This window comes from Eulemur rufifrons, chromosome 5, assembly GCF_041146395.1.
Source record: "Eulemur rufifrons isolate Redbay chromosome 5, OSU_ERuf_1, whole genome shotgun sequence".
Lineage (NCBI taxonomy): Eukaryota > Metazoa > Chordata > Mammalia > Primates > Lemuridae > Eulemur > Eulemur rufifrons.
Genome location: NC_090987.1, coordinates 19,143,944 through 19,161,948, shown reverse-complemented (window position 1 = coordinate 19,161,948; position 18,005 = coordinate 19,143,944). Strand labels below are relative to the sequence as shown.

Sequence of the window (18,005 nt, the reverse complement as noted above, 5' to 3'; positions counted from 1 at the left end):
ACCGTGCAGCTCAAATGTCACTTTCTCAGAGAAGCTTTCTGAACTCCCTCAGGAAAGATTTGGCTGCATCTTCTCTTTCCTCTCCCAGTATTCCGAGTCATCAGAATTGTCCTTTACACTTCACTCTTGCTCCACTAGACCAGGAGCTTCTTAAGGTCAAGTGCTGTAGATTTATCTCGGAATCCCTCAGTTTTTGGCACCTGGGAGGTATTGAATAAAATGTTCATTGCATGAATGGAGGGATCAGGGCAGACCAAGGGTGCGGTGCTGCTCCTTCTGTCCCTCACTGTCAGCAGCTCCCAGCCTCTGTGAATACTTGGAGGACAGCGGCCAAAGGTGGGCTGAGAGTTTTCCTTCCCACCCACCTAATTTCTTCCTGTCTGCTCCGCCCCTTTCTCCCCTTGGGATTCTGTCGACAGCTGCCCTTGTGGCCCTGCTGGATCTTGCATGGACAGCAGCTTTGGTAGCTTTTTAGAAAAAAATGAAGACAAAAGTGGAGCATTGGCTCCACCCATCTTCTCTCTTCCTCATCAAGTCTTTGGCCTCCTCTGAAGCTAAAGGAACAAATTGCTTGACAGTCAAATACATGTCAAATTCATCCTCAAACATAAACTTCTTATACTTTAAGCCAAAGGAGATGACAGAGTTTATTGAAGTGCTTTTAGGAATGTGGGAAACACTTGCAGTGATTAGGTTAATCCATGTCAAGTAATTTTCAGAGGCAACTTGGATTTTTATTATTATTATTTTTTTTCAGAGACAGGTTCTCATTCTGTCACCCAGGCTAGAGTACAGTGGCATGATCATAGCTCACTGCAACCTTGAATGCCTGGGCTCAAGCCGTCCTCCTGCCTCAGCCACCTGAGTAGCTGGAACTACAGGTGTGTACCATCATGCCTGGCTAAGTTTTGAATTTTTTTAGAGATGGGGTCTCACTATGTTGCTCAAACTGATCTCAAACTCTTGGCCCCAACTAATCCTCTCACCTAGGCCTCCTGAAGTGAGCCACCATGCCCAATCACCTTGGATTATTTTTAAAAAGCATTGGGTTATGATGGCATGCACCTGTAATTGCAGCTACTCAGGAGGGTGAGGGAGGAGGATAACTTGATCCAGGAGTCTGAGTCCAGCCTGGGCAACACAGAGAACCCCCACCCCATTCCCAAATTGGGTTGACACTAACTTGTGCCTGGATCAATTGCTAGGTTCTTTCCAAGGTAATATTTCATTCTATTCTTTCCGAGGTGGGCGATGCTGGAGGTGAGAGCTCTCTATCTCCACCCCTGGGATGAAAAGGTTAAAGTTCTAAATTCTCCTCACCCTTAGAAAGCTCCTATTTGTAGGAGGTGGAACCATTAAAGAAAATAAAAGGAAAAGAAAACTTTCAAGCTCCCTTTGAGGGCTTTGGGACTGTGGTCTTCAAAAATTTTCTTGCTTTCCTCCTAAAAGAAATTGGAAAAACTGTTTCTTCTTGTACTTTTAAAGGTCATATCTAATATGTTTCATCATAAGTTAAAATAATGGCAAGGTTTGTTATTTCTGGCATAAGTATTGGCATTTTAAAATAAGATTGTTATATCACTCTTTAAATGTATCCAAGGAAACTTAAATATCATAATGCAACTATCATTCATTTAAAAAATACATGAACAAGCTTTTCTTTAAAGGAAATTTTATATCACTCGTTTTCTCCTTATCTTGTATTTCCCTGAGCATTTTAATATAATATTTTAGGCTGGAAAGTCTTTTATTGATCAGCCTATCATATTTCTCTATAAAAATTTTTAAATTTTGTTTAATTTTTTTAATCAGAGGACATTGGAATAATGGCCTCTATAAAAATTTAAAAAAATTCTTTTGACTCAGTCTCTTAAGTTAAAAAAACTCATGTTAATTGTATAATTAACAAAATTTTAATACCTAATTGATCTTAACATTTAACATAAAATATTATAAATTTTGGTATACTGTCAAAATTAAAATGTAGCACTTTTTGCTGGAATGAAATAGAATTTGGAGTCAACCTTAGTTCTAGTTTTCATTTCTATGGATAGAAGCATGAAACACCTTGTCCATTCATTCAACACATATATATTGAGCACTTCCTGTGTGTCAGTAGCACAGCACATAAGTAAATCAAATAGTACGTTAGAAGCTAAGTGTCATGGGAGAAGAGAAATCAGGCTAAGGGGATTTGAGGTACAGAGTGAGAGTTAAGAATGGGTTGTGATCTTTGTAAGGTCAGGGTGGGCCTCATTGAGAAGGTGACTTTTGACCAAAGGAGGTGAGGGAGTTAGCTATGCAGATACATGGGGGAGATGTGTACAAGGCAGAGGGCACAGACAGTGCAGAGGCCCCAACTTGGGCACACGGCTGGCATCTTCTGGGGTCAACAAAGGAGGTCAGGAAGGCTAGAGCAGAGTCATCCAGGAGAAGGGTGATAGGAGATGAGATTAGAGAGGTAATGATCAGGTGGGTGGTGGTGCCGATATCTTGCAGAACCCTTTAGACTACTGCAAGCATGTAGACTTTTACTCTAAATGAAATGAGCGTTTGATGGAGGGATTTAAACAGAGGACTGACATCTGGCATAGGTTTTAAGAGGCTCACTGTAGCTATTATGTTGACAGGGACAAGCATGAGAACAGGGAGAGCTTTTAGAAGACTAATCTAAGCATGAGATGATGATGGCTCAGGCCAGGGGGTAGCAGTAGAGGTGGTTAGGGAAGCTCTAACTCTGGACTAGACAAGGAGTGCGAGGGCAGTCCAGCATGACTCTAGGGTTTTTGGTCTGAGCAACTTGAAGGATGGAGTTATCAGCTGAGATAGGAAAGCTGTTGGGTTGAATAGATTTGAGGGAGAATATTATTCAATTCATGACATGTTAAGTTTGAGATATGCACTAGACTGCTAGATATCAGAATATAGAGTTCAGGTAAGAGGTCTCAGCTGGAGACATAAATTTGGGTGTTGTCATCATATATGATGTATCAAAAGTCAGGAGCCTGGATGAGATCACCAGGGAAATGAGTATAGATAGCAGAGAGAAGTCCAAGGAATGAGCCCTGGGTTGCTCACGGCAAGATTAAGGGATCTGAGAGAAGAGATGGAGCCAGCAAGGAAGACAGGGAAGGAAGGAACAGGGATGAAGGAGGAAAACTAAGAGGGTGCGGTGTTAAAAAAAAAAAGTGAATCAAATGATTAGCTGTTTTAGCTGTTCTAGACAACTCAATCAAGATGAGACTTGAGACTAGACCATTGGGTTTAACCAATATGAAGTTCACTGCTGGGCTTGACAGTAGCTTTCATGGAGTGGTGAGGATGCAAGCATGAATGGTGTGAGTTCAAGAGAGGATGGGAGACCTACCACTCAGCTGATGACCTAAATTATGCCACATATGTAGTCTTGTGTGTGTTGTTATGTTTCTACTACATACATATGCAGTCTTGACATTCATATGTTTGATATGTTTTTGAACTTTATATAAATGGTAATCATACGGTATATATTCTGCTACTGCAGAATGGGAGGAGAACTAGAGACAGAGTATAGAAAACTCTATTAGAAGTTTTGTTTCAAAAGGAGCAGAGAAATGGGTCAAAGACTTTGTAGGATTGGAGAAATAACAGCTGGTTATGGGAATGACCCAATACAGAGGGAAATATTGATAATACAGAAGAGGAGGGATAATTGCTGGAGTGATGGTGATGATCTTGACTAGGCAAGATGGTATTGGGATTTATTGTTTTTTTTAATTTTTATTTTTTAGAGACAAGGTCTTGCTCTGTTGCCTAGGCTGGAGTACAGGGGTGTGATCATAGTTCACTGCAATCTTGAACTCCTGGGCTCAAGCCATCCTCCCACCTCAGCCTTCTGAGTAACTGGGGCTACAGGAGTGTGCCACCACACCCGGTTTATTGTCTTAGTGGAGGGACTGGCTTTAGCCAGGAGCATGGGAATTCAACTATGTAATGGAGGGGAAGGCAGAGAAGAGGCTGGCGTGTGGGTATGGGGAGTGTGGGATTCTGTGGAAGTTTTTGTCCCATTGCTTCAATTTTCTCAATGACATAGGAAGCACGGTTCTTAATTGAGAATGAGTATTGAGGGGAGGATGTGTAAGTTAGAACAGTGGTCCCCAACCTTTTTGGCACCGGGGGCCAGTTTCATGGAAGACAATTTTTTCATGGACGGGGCAGGGGTAGCCTGGGAGTGGTGTGGGAGGCAGAGCTCAGGTGATATGTAAGCGATGGGGAGCAGCTATAAATACAGATGAAGCTTCACTGGCTCTCCAACCGTTCAACTCCTGCAGTGTGGGTGCCCCCTGCCCCCCACCACATCCCCCACCCTAAGTTTCATGGAAGACAGTTTTTCCACAGACAGGGTGTGTGTTGGGTGGGCAGCGGAGCTCTGCAGCCCCATCCCTAACAGATTGAAGACACGTATAGATCGGGGACCGCATGGTTAGAGGACAGCGAAGGTATGAAATCTACAAGAATGGAAGCGGGAAGTAGGATTGCTGGGTAGCACTAAGGGTCCACCTGAGGTTCATGGTGATGAAATTAAAGTGAAACTAGTCCATGTGATTGTGTTTTTCTCCAGTCATCTTCAATGCATGGGTGCTGCAGTATAGGTGGAGAGCTGGCTTGAATCAGGATTGTGGTTTTGCCAAGCAAGCACAACAAAGGGGGAGGGAGGCCAGGGGGGTGCAGGGTGTGTGCAAGAGTGATTATAATGATTGGCCAAGGGTCGAAGCTGGGTAAGGAGGGGAGTGAGCAGCTTGGAGTTAAAGTACTACAGGGAAAATTCTTGGAGTTAAAGTACTACAGGGAATGACTTGGGAAAATGAGGTGGTGATTGGAGTGTGAGATGTTTGAAATTGTAATTATGAAGAAGTTGCAGAGTTTGATGTGGCTCCCGTGATTATGACCATAGGAGTCAGTGGCTGAGTTAGGATAGAGGACAAGATCCTTCGAGGAGAAGAACTCAGGAATTGAGAGGCCAGGGCATTGGGAATATTTTATAATCACCAATGATTAAGACAGAAGTGGCATTGGCCCTAATGACAGACTAAATGGTGCAGAAATGAAGGGGAATGAGGGCAACAACGCAGTACTGAATAACAAGACTCAAACCTGCTGGTTTATCGGGAGGAGGAGGGTAAGGGTCTGGAAGCAAGGAGCAAGGAGCAAAGCTTCCTCACCTCCAGGCACAGGCTAAGAGGCTTATGATTGAAACACAGTTGCCACTACTAGAGAGGGGAGGAGAAGCAGCGTCCTAGGGGAAAGTCAGGTTTCTCTCAAGTGGAAAAGTGAAGGGAATCTGAAGGGAAATTCAGCGAAGAGGTTGAGCTTATAGGGAATGTCATTTGCACAAACCATTAGATGGTGTGGTAGACAAACTGTAATGTAGGCCCCATTCGATTTCCACCCCTTGAGTGTAGGTGGGACCTGTGATTTGCTGTTGGCCAATAGAGTATGGCAAAGGTGACAGGATGTGTGTGATTTACTGTGCGTGATTATGTTACATAAGATTGTAACCAGTGTCTTGTTGAGACTCTCCCCATTGCTGGCTTTGAAGAAGCAAGCTGCCATATTGTGAGCTTCCCTATGGGGAGGGCACATGGCAAAGAACAGAGGGGGTCTCAGCTGACAGCCAGCAGGAACTGAACCTGCAAGGAAATGAATGCTGCCAGCAACCACATGAGCTTGAAGTTGATCCTTTTTCCCAGCCTCCCTTTGCAGAGGACCCAGCTAAATCATGTCTGGACTCCTGACCCATAGAAACTTAAGATAATAATGTGTGTTGTTTTAAGCTTCTAAGTTTATGGTAATATTGTTATGCAGCAATAGATAAGTAATACAGATGGGATGGAAGAAGTTTAATTATAGCAATGTTATGCAATTTTTAAAACTCCTTCTGAGGTATATTACCTAAGAATCACATATTAGTCTATTACCAAATCATTTTCAATCATCTATCAGCTGACAAATCTTCCTTCAGTTTTGTTGACAGCAAAGAATTGGTAACTACCTGACTTACAAAAAGAATTTAACCCATTCACAAAGGTCATTTACTTTCTCAGCATAGACACCAATTTTTTCATTGGGGAAAAAACTGAACTGTCCTGGAAATTTTTAGATCTTGGGTCAATGCACCTTAGTAATGGATACGAATTTTTTACTTTCTTTTGCAAGGTGGGATAAGGACAGGGGATGCTGTGTCCTCAGCTCCCTTCTCAAACTGAACAATTTTAAAAAACAGTACATATGGCAGTGGAAGATCTGGAAATGAATTCCCTTAAAACTGGTCTTGGAAAGTCTTCATAAACCCCAGAGATAAGAGAAGACCAAGTTGAAGTTTCCGAGGCCTTCTGGTAGAAATGACGGAGGGCACAATGGAGCGCCGAGGGTGGATGGCAGGGGGTGGGTGGGTGCAGAGAGTTTCTGGGCAACATGACCTAAGAAATGACTTTAGGACTATCTAATAATCAGTTTTGGAGGGCCTCCCAAAGGAAGTGTTTCCTGGGTGGTGAAAAACACATGTAATTAGTGTGTTTTCTGAAACCTTTTAAATTACAGAAGAAATTGCTGCGTCTTGTAAAAAATATCACATAAAAGAAGTATAAAGTCAAAAGCTGGGCCTTTCCCCGCCCAGCAGGTAGCCTAGTTAATAGGTGTGTCGTAGGGCTCAGAGGTTCCTTCCAGCCCTGAGACTCCGCCTACATCTTTTCCAACAAGAACCACTCACATTTCGTAACACCTGGCAAGGCTCTTAAATGTGTGATTCCTAGACTGTTCTGTGCGTCTCTCGAGTTTAAACATCTTCGGAACTCGAGATTCAGGGCTGGAAGAAAGGGAAGGAAGGTGCAGCCATCGCCAGTTTCTTCTCCAAATAAACCGATACAATCACCTTCGCCCCCGGAGTTAGCGCTTGGCTGTAAAAGTCTAATTTTTGTGCCCACACAGATCCTCAAAGCAAACAAAAAAACCAACAAAAGGCCCTGTTCGTTATTTATAAACACTTACTGGACGCCCACTCTACGCTGTGCTCTCCTGCGTACTTGGGGACTTTTCTGCCAAACAATGCCAATTTCTCTGACTACCACCCCCTCAAGCAGGCTCCCCTAACCACAGCGGAGAAGCGGCCTTCGCCAGAGCCCGGGCGAAGAGTCGGCGCCGCCCGCCGACGGTGCTGCCCTGCGGGCGCCTGCGCAGAGCGCCACCCCCGTCACTCGGGGCTGGAGGCGGGGGCAGCCGGGAGAAAGGAAAGCTGCGGGGGGAATAGGGCCAAACCCTGAAATTACCCGGATGTGGTCTGCGCGCGCGCATGCTCAGTGCCCTCTCGACAAGTTGGCAGCAACAACACGGCCCTGGTCGTCGTCGCCGCTGCGGTAACGGAGCGGCTCGGGTGGCGGAGCCCGCGTTCGCGCCCGCCCGCTCTCCTCCGGAGGCTCTTGCCGTCCTTCCCCCGGCTCTGCGGCCTCCCAGGGGGGTAGGAGCTGGTGAGGGGAGCTGGGCGCCCCGCGAGAGAGACCTCCCCCGCCGCGGGGCGGCCCGGGAGCTCGAGGCGGTCCGGCCCGCGCGGGCAGCGGCGCGGCGCCGAGGAGGGGCGGCCTGGCCCGGACGCCTCAGGGCGGGGGCCCAGGAGCGCTCCGGGCCGCCGGGGGAAGCAACTGGCCCTGCGCGTCCGCGGACAAGCAGCGGCGGGAGAGCGGACTCTCCTCGCCACCGCCCGAGCCCAGGTAACCGCGCCATGTCCCCTCCACTTCCCCCGACCGGGCCCGCGCGCCCCGCCCGTGGCTTCCCCGCCCCGGGGCGGGCTCCCGGCGGCGGCGGCGGCGGCGGCGGCGGCGAGCGCGCGGGAGGCCGGCGGGTCCGCTTGGAGGGCGAGCGCGGCTGCCTGACGACCCTGGCCGGGGCCGACCGACGGCCCCTGCGTTGGGCTGGCCGGGGCGGGCGAGTGCCAGGCGGCAGTGCCTCGCATCCCTCGGGCTGTGGGGTCGATCCTCCGGCCTCGAACTCCGCTCGCAGTTTGTCGGAGAACCAAGTTAAACTCGGCTAGCGACTCCTGCCGCGGCCGCCGCTCCTCTTTGTTGTTCTTGAGTAGTTTCTCTGTCGCCCCGGCAGAGCGCGTTGGGTCGGCTGGAGTATGTTGCCTTTGGGTCTAAATGAAAGTTGCAAATGGTTTGTCTTAATTTCTTTACTCAAGCAAATTTTTTTCTCTTTGTCCCTTACTTTCTCTTGGTTGTGTCATTCCAGTTTACGTTTCTACCTTTGATTTGTTTACTTTTTGAATATTGTGGGTGATGGCAGTATGCAGAAAACATTCTTAACACCTAACTGAACCTCCCCCCACCCTTAATAAATCGTGTCTCCTAATAGAAGGTTTGATGTGTCTTATTGTTAGGACTAAATGTATAGAGCATAAAATTGGTGTAGGGTGGAGGGCGGTGGCTCCATCACATGCCCCAAACTGCTGTTAACGATTTCTCAAGGTAGATTTTCAAAGACATGGTTGTGTTTAGTTAACATGAAAGATTTCTTTGCTGGTATAGAGGGGCTTTAAAAAGCCTTATTGAAGATTGATAGCTCTTTTCCCCTGAAAACCGTGGTAAACTTGTTGTTTTTAAACAAATTATTTTTAATTTATTTTGACATTAACTTCTTAACGTCTTTAGTTTTTGCACCATAGTTTAAGGTGGAATTACCAGTTATGTAGGAATAATAAATATAACAACGTAATAGGGGAATCGTTTTAAGCACCCTGAATTGACTTTCTGTAGGCATAGAGTCCTGGCTAACTTGTGAACCTCCTTTGCGTTTTGCCGGAATTAACATCCTTTTAGTCTCGGTAGCAGCGTGATTATTCAGGTGTTTAAGAAGCAGGTTCAGTACTTTTTGCTGGCAGAAACCATTTAGCGTCTTAGTAGAAAATACGGAAATGCATAATTTCATGAAGTTATTAGATTTAGACTATTGCATTTGAATAATTTTTATTGTAGATTTCATAAATTACCTTTGCTGTACCCTACAGAGAGACTATATATTTCAGCTGAAATATAAGGAAGTTCTAAAGTGTAACTTTTTTTTTTTCTACTATGGACTTACTCTCTATTGGAGAGTTCTGGTATGATTAGTACATGATATTCCAAATTGTAAATGATTAACGTTTAAAAATAAGACTTCTTATTAATGTTTCTTTCATAAAGCTGTCATGATTTTATTTTCTTAAATGGGTTTGTTACAGAACAAATGTAATAGAGGTAGACCAAGCATTTATGATTTGGAGTAGTTTTAGGTCTAAAGATGGTGATGAATTATATAGGTTTAAGTTATTAGAATTAAAACTAAAAGCCTGTGTAGAGAGAATTGATACAACATTTTGTGAATCTATTAATATAAGTGGCTTTTTCTTTGCTTTCCAGGTTTTTGGGTGAGTTTGCTTTAAAGAGGTATTGCATCTTGATTTAAAAATTTTTTAAGGTGAGAGTGCCTACTTTGTTTAGCTAAGTGCCTTCAGTGTAAATCTTGGGCTTAGGAAAAACAAAAACAAACTGCCAGTCTGTTTCAGACTTAATGAAAATTTGTGTGAAGTCTCTTTGAAATATTTCGAAATAAGTTTTAGGTAGATCATTGGCTTTTTCTTATGGCTTTGCTGCTAGAAGCAATTATGCTTATACCACCCAGTTACACTCCCGCTCTCCCACTTGGAAGCTAATTTTTTTTTTATTGAGCCAGTGTTATAGTAACATCTTGAGACACTATTCTAATTGAGCTGTGAATTGCTGAGGCCTCTACTACGGGAGTTTACAGCTACAGAATCTGCTGGATTCATTACATTTAAAATGAATATTTAATCTTGTCTAAATTTTTTCCATATTTTGGTGACAGCATGTGTTATTTTTCTGATTTTTAAACTTAATTCTATTCTGTCCCCCTCTAGCTCGTGCCTAACTTTTTTTTATTCAATGATTTTTACAGTGATTGGTTCTTTAAGCATCTTATAATATATTGGCCATTTCAGTGCTCATTGTACATGTTTGGATTTCCTTTCTTTCCCTAGATGATTGTGTAGTTAGGCAGAATTTTTTTTGTTTTGCTTAAAGGAATGGTGAATGATGACTTAGGTGACCCTTAATCTTGTATAAAACTGGCAGTTTTATTGATTTCATTGTTTTCTATCCACATTAAATGAAAGTTAAAGGAGTTAGACCAGCATAATACAGCATCTAATACAATTTTGTTAAATTATCAAATTTTGGACTTTTTGCTCAGTAGTTGATTAAGACTGAATTGTTTTAAAATGAGAAATTCAAACAGTTGACAAATATGTCTAGATATTCATTTGCGTTACTTTCAGTATGATATGTTTGCATCATAATGTACCAAACATTTGATAATGAGTCAGATTTAGAATTTTTGAATTTTTTTCTCATTCTAAAATATGTAATTTTGGTGATGGGAAATTTGGCTGAATTCCAGTTTCTCAGGAACAAGGTATTTTAGGTTGTGTCACCTTGCCACTGTTACATGCTGTAATTGGCATCCAGGAAAATTTGTTTTAACCACAAGAATGAATGAAAACTAGGGTAGTGCTTACCTATGTAGAACTAAGATGGTAGGTGTTCATATTCTTATAGTAATAATTTATAAGTTTCTTATAATTTCTGATTTGTCTGGATAACTTGCTACTTCAGATTACATGATAAGTTAAATAGACAACTACCAGAGACTGATTGTAAAGAGGGTCTGTTTGTAAATACTTTTCAGCTCAGGGACTATATTTCATTATTTACACTTGGGATGAGAGTTTTTTGCAGTTTGGAAAACTTACAAATGTGTTGGGTTCATCTTTTTATTGCCTTTTTACTCCCAAGGTTTAGTGCAGTGGTTTTCAGTCTTGGCTGCACTTTGAGATCTCTTGGGGATCTTTACAAAATACTGATGCCTGAATCCCACCCCTAGAAATTATTCAGTTGGTCTGGGGTGCACCTAGGTCAGAGCTCCACATTGGTTGAGCTGTTGGGGTCTTCTGACTTCTTTTGAACTATTTCACTCCTGTCAATGTCACATTCTTTAATATAGTGATTTACACATGCACAATGTAGTCATCTCACTTGTCTAACTCACTGGGTCTTTTGAGGGTATTGCCACATTTGTTTTACTTCCAAGCCTGTCTGTCTATCTGTCTTCTCTCTCCCTTTCTTCCTCCCCACCCCCTTTTCTTTCTTCATTTTCAATTCATTTGAACTGTCTGGTAGCAAGTTTTAGGAAGCTGTATTTTCCATGATGAGAAATTGTATATTATCACTATTTTAAATAGGAAGTTGGTCTTCTTTTAAAGTATACTCTCAAATGCTTGCTTGTGCTCCTTTTAGAGACTAACAACCTTAAGTACCTAAATTAGCACAAACTCTCAACAGAATTTGGTCTTCTTAGGGTGTTAATCTGCTTGGAAATCATAAAAATTTTTTAGCCACTAATTAACTGGTTTGTTCACTGGTTTTTGAGAGGCAAGTTGCATTGTTTAGCTTTTGCTGTTACTTATACACTATAAGACAGTTGCTCAACTAGCCCAGCTAGTTAGCACTTCTTTAGAGATCATCTAGGGACATATTCAGTTCTCCATTTATTTGTATCACCTGAAGTATTTCCCAAGTGCTGATCTATAGAGTAGTTGTATCTGTGTCTCTAGAAGAGCTGTTTAGAAAAGTAAAATATTCTTTGCCACCCAGTTCCAACACACACACACACACACACACACACACACACTGATTTAGAATGGGAATGGAGTGAAGTAGGCATGGGCATCTGTTTTACTTAAAAAGTACCTCCTGATTTTAAAGGCTTTGGTTATTTTAGCATGCTTATACTTACCGTTTCATTTGTTTTAATATAGTACAGGCTTTACTTTTTGATCATCAGTACATTGGAGTAATTTACTTAAAATCTGTCAAATCCCAATTGACCATGTTTTGAATGCAAATCTTATTTATGATTTAAAAAAGACTGCTACTGAATATTTGCTTTTGTAGTAAGGTATGATTTCTGTATTTTAATGTGGATGAATGTATGCAATTCAGGTCTTTTTCAAGTCAGTGTATTTCTAAATGTAAAACTGAATTATGGATATTTTTCAGTGATGGTCACTGGTGAATTCTAAAACATATGATATCAATAGATGGCCATTCATTGTAATAATTGAATCATCTGCTGAAAGAATGACTGGAAATAGTATTTAATGGGGCAAGCTTAGCCAGGAATTATTGTACATAAACCCACTAGGTGCATCTATGTCATAGATATCCCCTATTGAAAACTAGGTGAAGAAAGAATTGCATGTATATAGATGTTGAAGTGAAGCAGCTAGCTAATTGTAAAGAAAAATGACACAACTTCTGTATAATTAGTCATTTTAATCAGTTGCACGTATTCATGATATTTGTTTCACAATCTTTTTGGTAATTTGAAAGGTAAAGCTTGTAGACTAGATCAGTGCTTTGTAAAACTGTCAGTACTTCAGACTCCAAGAATGCTCTTTAAAGGTAGGCTCCTCCCCTTGATATCTATTTAGTAGAGCTGGGCTAACCTGCAGCAGATTCTGATACAGCCCCTTTTGAAAGAATAAGCTAGATGATATTCTTCTTCATTTAAAAGTTTTATGAAATGTATTTTTCAGTTATCTGTTATTGAAATTCAACTTTGTTTCCAGTCTTTTAAAACAGTGGTTCTCAAAGTATGGTCCACAGACTCCTGGAGATCCCCAGGACCCTTTTATTTAAGTGTCATGAAGTCAAAATTATTTTTGTAATGAAACTAAGATGTTATTTGTCCTTTCACTGTGTTGACATTTGTGCTGATGGTTAAGGAGCAGTGGTGGGTAAATTGCTGGCACCTTAGCGTGAATCAAGGCAGTTGTACCAAATCATATGAGTCCTTATTGTATTCTTTACATCCAAACACATGTTAAGTGTTTGAAAAAAATGCCAGTTTCACTTAAGAATGCCCTTGGTGAAGCAGTAAAAAGTTTTAATTTTTAAAATTTCTACTCTGGCATGCATGTCTTTTCAATATTCAGTGTGATTAAATGGGAAGAATGTATAAAGCATTTCTGCACATCACAGTGCAATGTTCTTTTCTAGGAGAAGCACTTGTGTGATTGACTTACAAGCTGAACCTGGCTGCTTTTTAAATGGAGCATCATTTTTATTTTTACTTAACAGAATGACTGATAGATAAACCATGGTTATTTAGGCTTGAGTGTTTGGCAGGTATTTTCTTGAAAATGAATGAAGTGAGCTGGCCACTTCAAGGAAAACATTAGTTGCCAATGATAAAAATCTTTTTAGTGTAAATTAGATTTTTGGAAAACTTGTATGTGTCCCTATGAATTTGCCAGTTTCCTAATGGTTAACGACTTTTCTGATGAGATTAGTGGTGACATTGAGGGATGTAATTTTTTTTTTTTTTTTGAGACAGAGTCTTGCTCTGTTTTCCTGGCTAGAGTGCAGTGGTGTCATCACAGCTCACTGCAACCTCAAACTCCTAGGCTCAAGTGATTCTTCTGCTTCAGCCTCCCTAGTAGCTTGGACTACAGGCATATGCCATTACTTTAGGCTAATTTTTAATAGTTTTTGTAGAGACAGGGTCTCGCTCTTGCTCGGCTGGTCTTGAACTTCTGGCCTCAAGCAGTCCTCCCATCTTGGCCTCCCAGAGTGCTAGGATTACAGGCTTAAGCCACCATGCCTGGTAATAAGGGATATAATTTTAAAAAATATATAAGGAAATATGTCAACATTTGGTAGATCTGTATAACTTACTGAACCAATATTTTCCCCAATGACCAATTCATGATATTACAAAGTCATGCATGGGTAGGAGATCCATTCAAAGTATAAGAGAAATCAACGCATTTTTATATAACAGAGCCAAAAAATTCATTGATAAGGATTCAGATTCCACATTGCAACTAACTTTTGAAGAATTGCCACTTGTGGAGTTTTGGTGTTGAGTAAAAGGTGAATATCCTTTATTATCTGAAAAGGCTATTAAAATACTTCTCTCTTCCAATTACATCTCTGTGTGAGGCACATTTTCTTCATATACTTTAACCAGAACAACATATCACAACAGATTGAATGCAGAAGCAGATATCCAGCTGTCTCCTTTAAGCTAGACATTAAAAAAAATTTGCAAAGATATAAAACAGTTTCGCTCTGATTCCTAACTTTTTTGTTTTGGAAAGTACCATTTTTTCATAAAATATATTATTTATATTAACACATAATGGCTTTATTATTTTAAATGATTTAATAAAATAAATGTCTAAATTTTAATAGTTTTAATTTGTAACATAAATATCAATTGATATAGCCCACATAAACAAAAGCTATTTGGCAGCCTCAGTAATTAAGAATGTAAATAAAGGTATCCAGAGATCAGAGACTTTAACAGCTGCTATTTTAAAGTAACTAGTTCGCTGGGGCATGCTGGCTCATGCCTGTAATTCCGGAGGCTGAGGTGGGTGGATACCTTGAGCCTAGGATTTCCACCAGCCTGCGCAACATAGTGAGACCCTCCTCTGTATTGTTTTAAAAAGTAACTAATTATCTGTATTATTGATTACTCATTGGTTCCACTGTTTATGTGGTTAATACTATATTGCTGCTATTTCTGAAGATGTTAGTAATTCAATTTTTGTTCAGTTATTATGTCAGGGAACATGTAGCAGTCAAGCTTAAGTAAAAGGGGGAGATTCATTGGCTTGGTATGGAGATAGAGCTGGACTCAGACTGCTGGATCCAGGGTCTCAACCAGTATCATCAGAACTTGGCTTTCCTTTCTGTTTAATTCTCAGGTAGTTTCCAGGCTAACTACTCCAAACTTCAAGTCAGCATAAAGAGGGCTTTTTTTTTTTTTTTTCCCCCTCTGTGTAGTTTCCATCAGAAGTGCTGGAGCTGTGTCATTGGCCTGCCTGGGGTTCTTTTCCATCTCTGAAACAACAGCGTGGCTGGGGGGTGGCTCTGATTAGGCTCGGAACTGTTCTGTCTGCCCAGATTGGGAGATTCTTCTTGGAAAATCAAACTTCTGTTACAGAAGTGGGAATATGTACCGGTAGACAAAAACAGATGCCACCTATAGTACTGTGGTTCCTTCTTTTAACAACCTCTGTTAATCTAGAAAATGTTAATTTGGAAATAAGATTATTTAAAGCTGGTCTTCCAAAATGACTTTAAATTTAAGACTCATGGGTAAGCAAGAAGTGTGCCTCTCAATTTGTTGCTTATAGGTCATCTTAAAACTTACCACAGAAACATTCTTTTTGTTGCTTTGATTGCATTGTTAAACTTTTGCACTCTTGGAAGTTTTGTTCCAACTGCCCTCAGTTTGAAGAACCTCAACTTGATGTCTGAAATCTTGTCTGTAACTTGTGCTACAGGCCTGTACTAAGCCTGAACACCTGGTAAGCTTATGCTTAGAATTTCTTCCTAGTGATATTTTATTTACCAGGCCAGGCTTTCCCCCCCCCCCCCACCTGGTTAAACTTAAGCATTTTTCTCAAATATTTCCATACTAAGTAGTTTATTGATTAATGATCAAAAACACTTATAACTGCTAGAAAATATACCTATATGTTTGACACTTAACGATACAGTCAATGCAAAAGTAAACTAACATCAGAGGACTAAAAAATGTCAACACTCATTAACTAAAATTTATGAATTTACACGAGAGCCTCAAGCCAGTATTCAGCCCATTTAATTTTAGAGAGTGTCTTAATTAGTTTGGTTATCTGACTTTGGAGTCCATTGGCTATTTTATCAATGGTCAACATCAGGTGACAGCTTATGATTAATAGCAAGGCTGGAGGAAAAAACACACAATAGGTAGATAGGAGAACAAACCTCATCCCTTTTGCTGACTCTTTACCTCCCATTACCTTTTACTTTATCTAATACCTGTACATGTTAGTGACTTTCTTTTCTTTTCTTTTTTTTTTTTTAATCATTCTGTCCTCTGGATCAAGGTGACTTTCAAATAGGCTTAACTTGTCTACTAAGCTCTTCAAACTCAGTATATCTAAAACTGAATTTGTTACATATCCCCTTTTAAATCTTATTCTTTCTTTCTTAGTTAACCTGTCAAGGAAATGGGTCATCTTTTGTCTGTCCCCCTTTTTTTTTCACCCTTCATATTCAGTTGGTTAAAGAGTACAGTTGGTTCCACCTAGAGAAACCCCCTTGGTTTCCACTGCTCATACCCCAGTCTAGGATCTTATCACTTTTCTGATCATTGTCTCTCAACTGGTTTTCTGTTTCCTTTTCCAAAATTGTTCTTCATGTTCTCACTAAAGTTTTCTTTCTAATACAAATCTAATGCTGTTATTTCTCCTCTCTTTCCTACCGTGAACCTACCCTAGATAAAACATGTGTTCTCTTATACCTCTCTGCTTTGTCATTTTCCTTCAGCCTGGCAAATTCTTGTTCACATATGGTAGTCATTAGTACTATTCTACCAATATTGTAATGGCCCTCCTCTGGCACATGGTAGTATTGCATTTCTTTGTCTCCCTTATCCCTCCTTTGAAATTAGGCATGGGCCAAGGTTTCTCAGCCTTGGCACTGTTGACATTTTGGGCTGGGTAATTTTTTGTTTGTGGGGTGGGGGCGGTCCTGCACGTTGCAAGACATTTAGTAGTGGCCCTGGCTGTTACCCACTCGATGCCTAGTAGTACTCTGCCTCCCCCACCCCCCCTTTCTAGTTGTGACCATCAAAAATGTCTGCAGACATTGCAGATGTCCCTTGAGGGACAGAGTTGCTCCTGGTTGAGAACTCACTGGCATGGCTATATGACTTTGGCCAGTCAAATGTGAGCATAAATGATAGCCTTTAAAAGATGGTGCATGAACTGTCCTGTCCCTTCCCCTGCCACTTAAGCACATTTGTAGAGATGAAGCCTTTGTCACTCTAATCCCTGAGAGATGACCATGAATAGTGTCTCCAGTTGATCTATGATGAACATGTAGCATAAGCAGAAAATAAACTTATTTTAAGCTATTGATATTTTGGGGGTTGGTTGTCAATACAGCATAGCCTAGCTGATCCTGACATATCATGGTAAGACTTAGCTTACCTATGAACTTTCCATGCTCCCTCATTTATAGTCCCAAATTATTTTATACCTATCTCTTTTATTAATAGCATTTATTGCTTACTATAATAATATGTTTGGGTCTTCTAGATCAGTAGTTCTTAATGGAGCAAATACTGCTCTTTAAGGAGTATTGTGGAAATTTGTGGGAGGAACTTTGGTGGATGGGGGCCAGGGATGCCATCCTGCAGTGTGAGAGACAGTGAAGAATTATTTTGCATCCCTCAAGACTTTTAAATCTCCGGAAATTCCTGAAGGAGGAAAACATAATTAGCTTAATATATATTCACTTTTCCAGGAATTAAATTTCTCTTAATTTATTTTCTTAATTGAAGTTATTTTGTTTGGAATTTTTTCAGGAGTTCACCATTTGAGAAAATTCATGTTACCAACTGCAATGCCATTGTGCTATTTGAGTTGCCAATGCAATACACCTGTCTTGGAAGGTCTGCATTGATAGCTGCCATAGTTAGGATGATTCTACCTAAAAGTGCAACCATCTAACCTCTTATACATTCTAAGCTAGTTGGTATGCACGAGCATTTATATATGGGAATACACATTTTATCGTATATTAATCTTTTCCTCCTTTTTATTATAGTTAGGGCATTGTTACGTTTTTAAAAATACGAGTTAGTAGTTTAGAATTTTGATGTAGCTAAGGAGGTGATTATAAATTGCTAGAAAAAAATGAGATGATGGTCTGAGAGAGTTGAGATCCACTTTCTGAGTATGTGCTACTTGTCTTTATATCTGTAGTGCTTTGTATGTGATACATACATACAGTGTTTGCTGAGTTGCATTTAATTACCACAGTAAGTCTGTAAAGTTGTCAGGGCAGAAAATGTTCCCG

The 18,005-nt window shown here is 40.8% G+C and overlaps 1 protein-coding gene across 3 annotated transcripts in view; it reads left to right on the top strand.

The window, feature by feature from the left end:
* The first annotated feature begins 7,592 nt into the window (after positions 1 to 7,592).
* Positions 7,593 to 18,005, top strand: part of SMAD4 (SMAD family member 4) — a 47,175-nt gene continuing 36,762 nt past the window's right edge. For all 3 annotated transcript variants that reach the window (XR_011233577.1, XM_069467989.1, XM_069467988.1), the window contains exon 1: positions 7,593 to 7,742. The gene's annotated coding sequence lies outside the window, so the exon portion shown is untranslated. The remainder of the gene's footprint in view (positions 7,743 to 18,005) is intronic.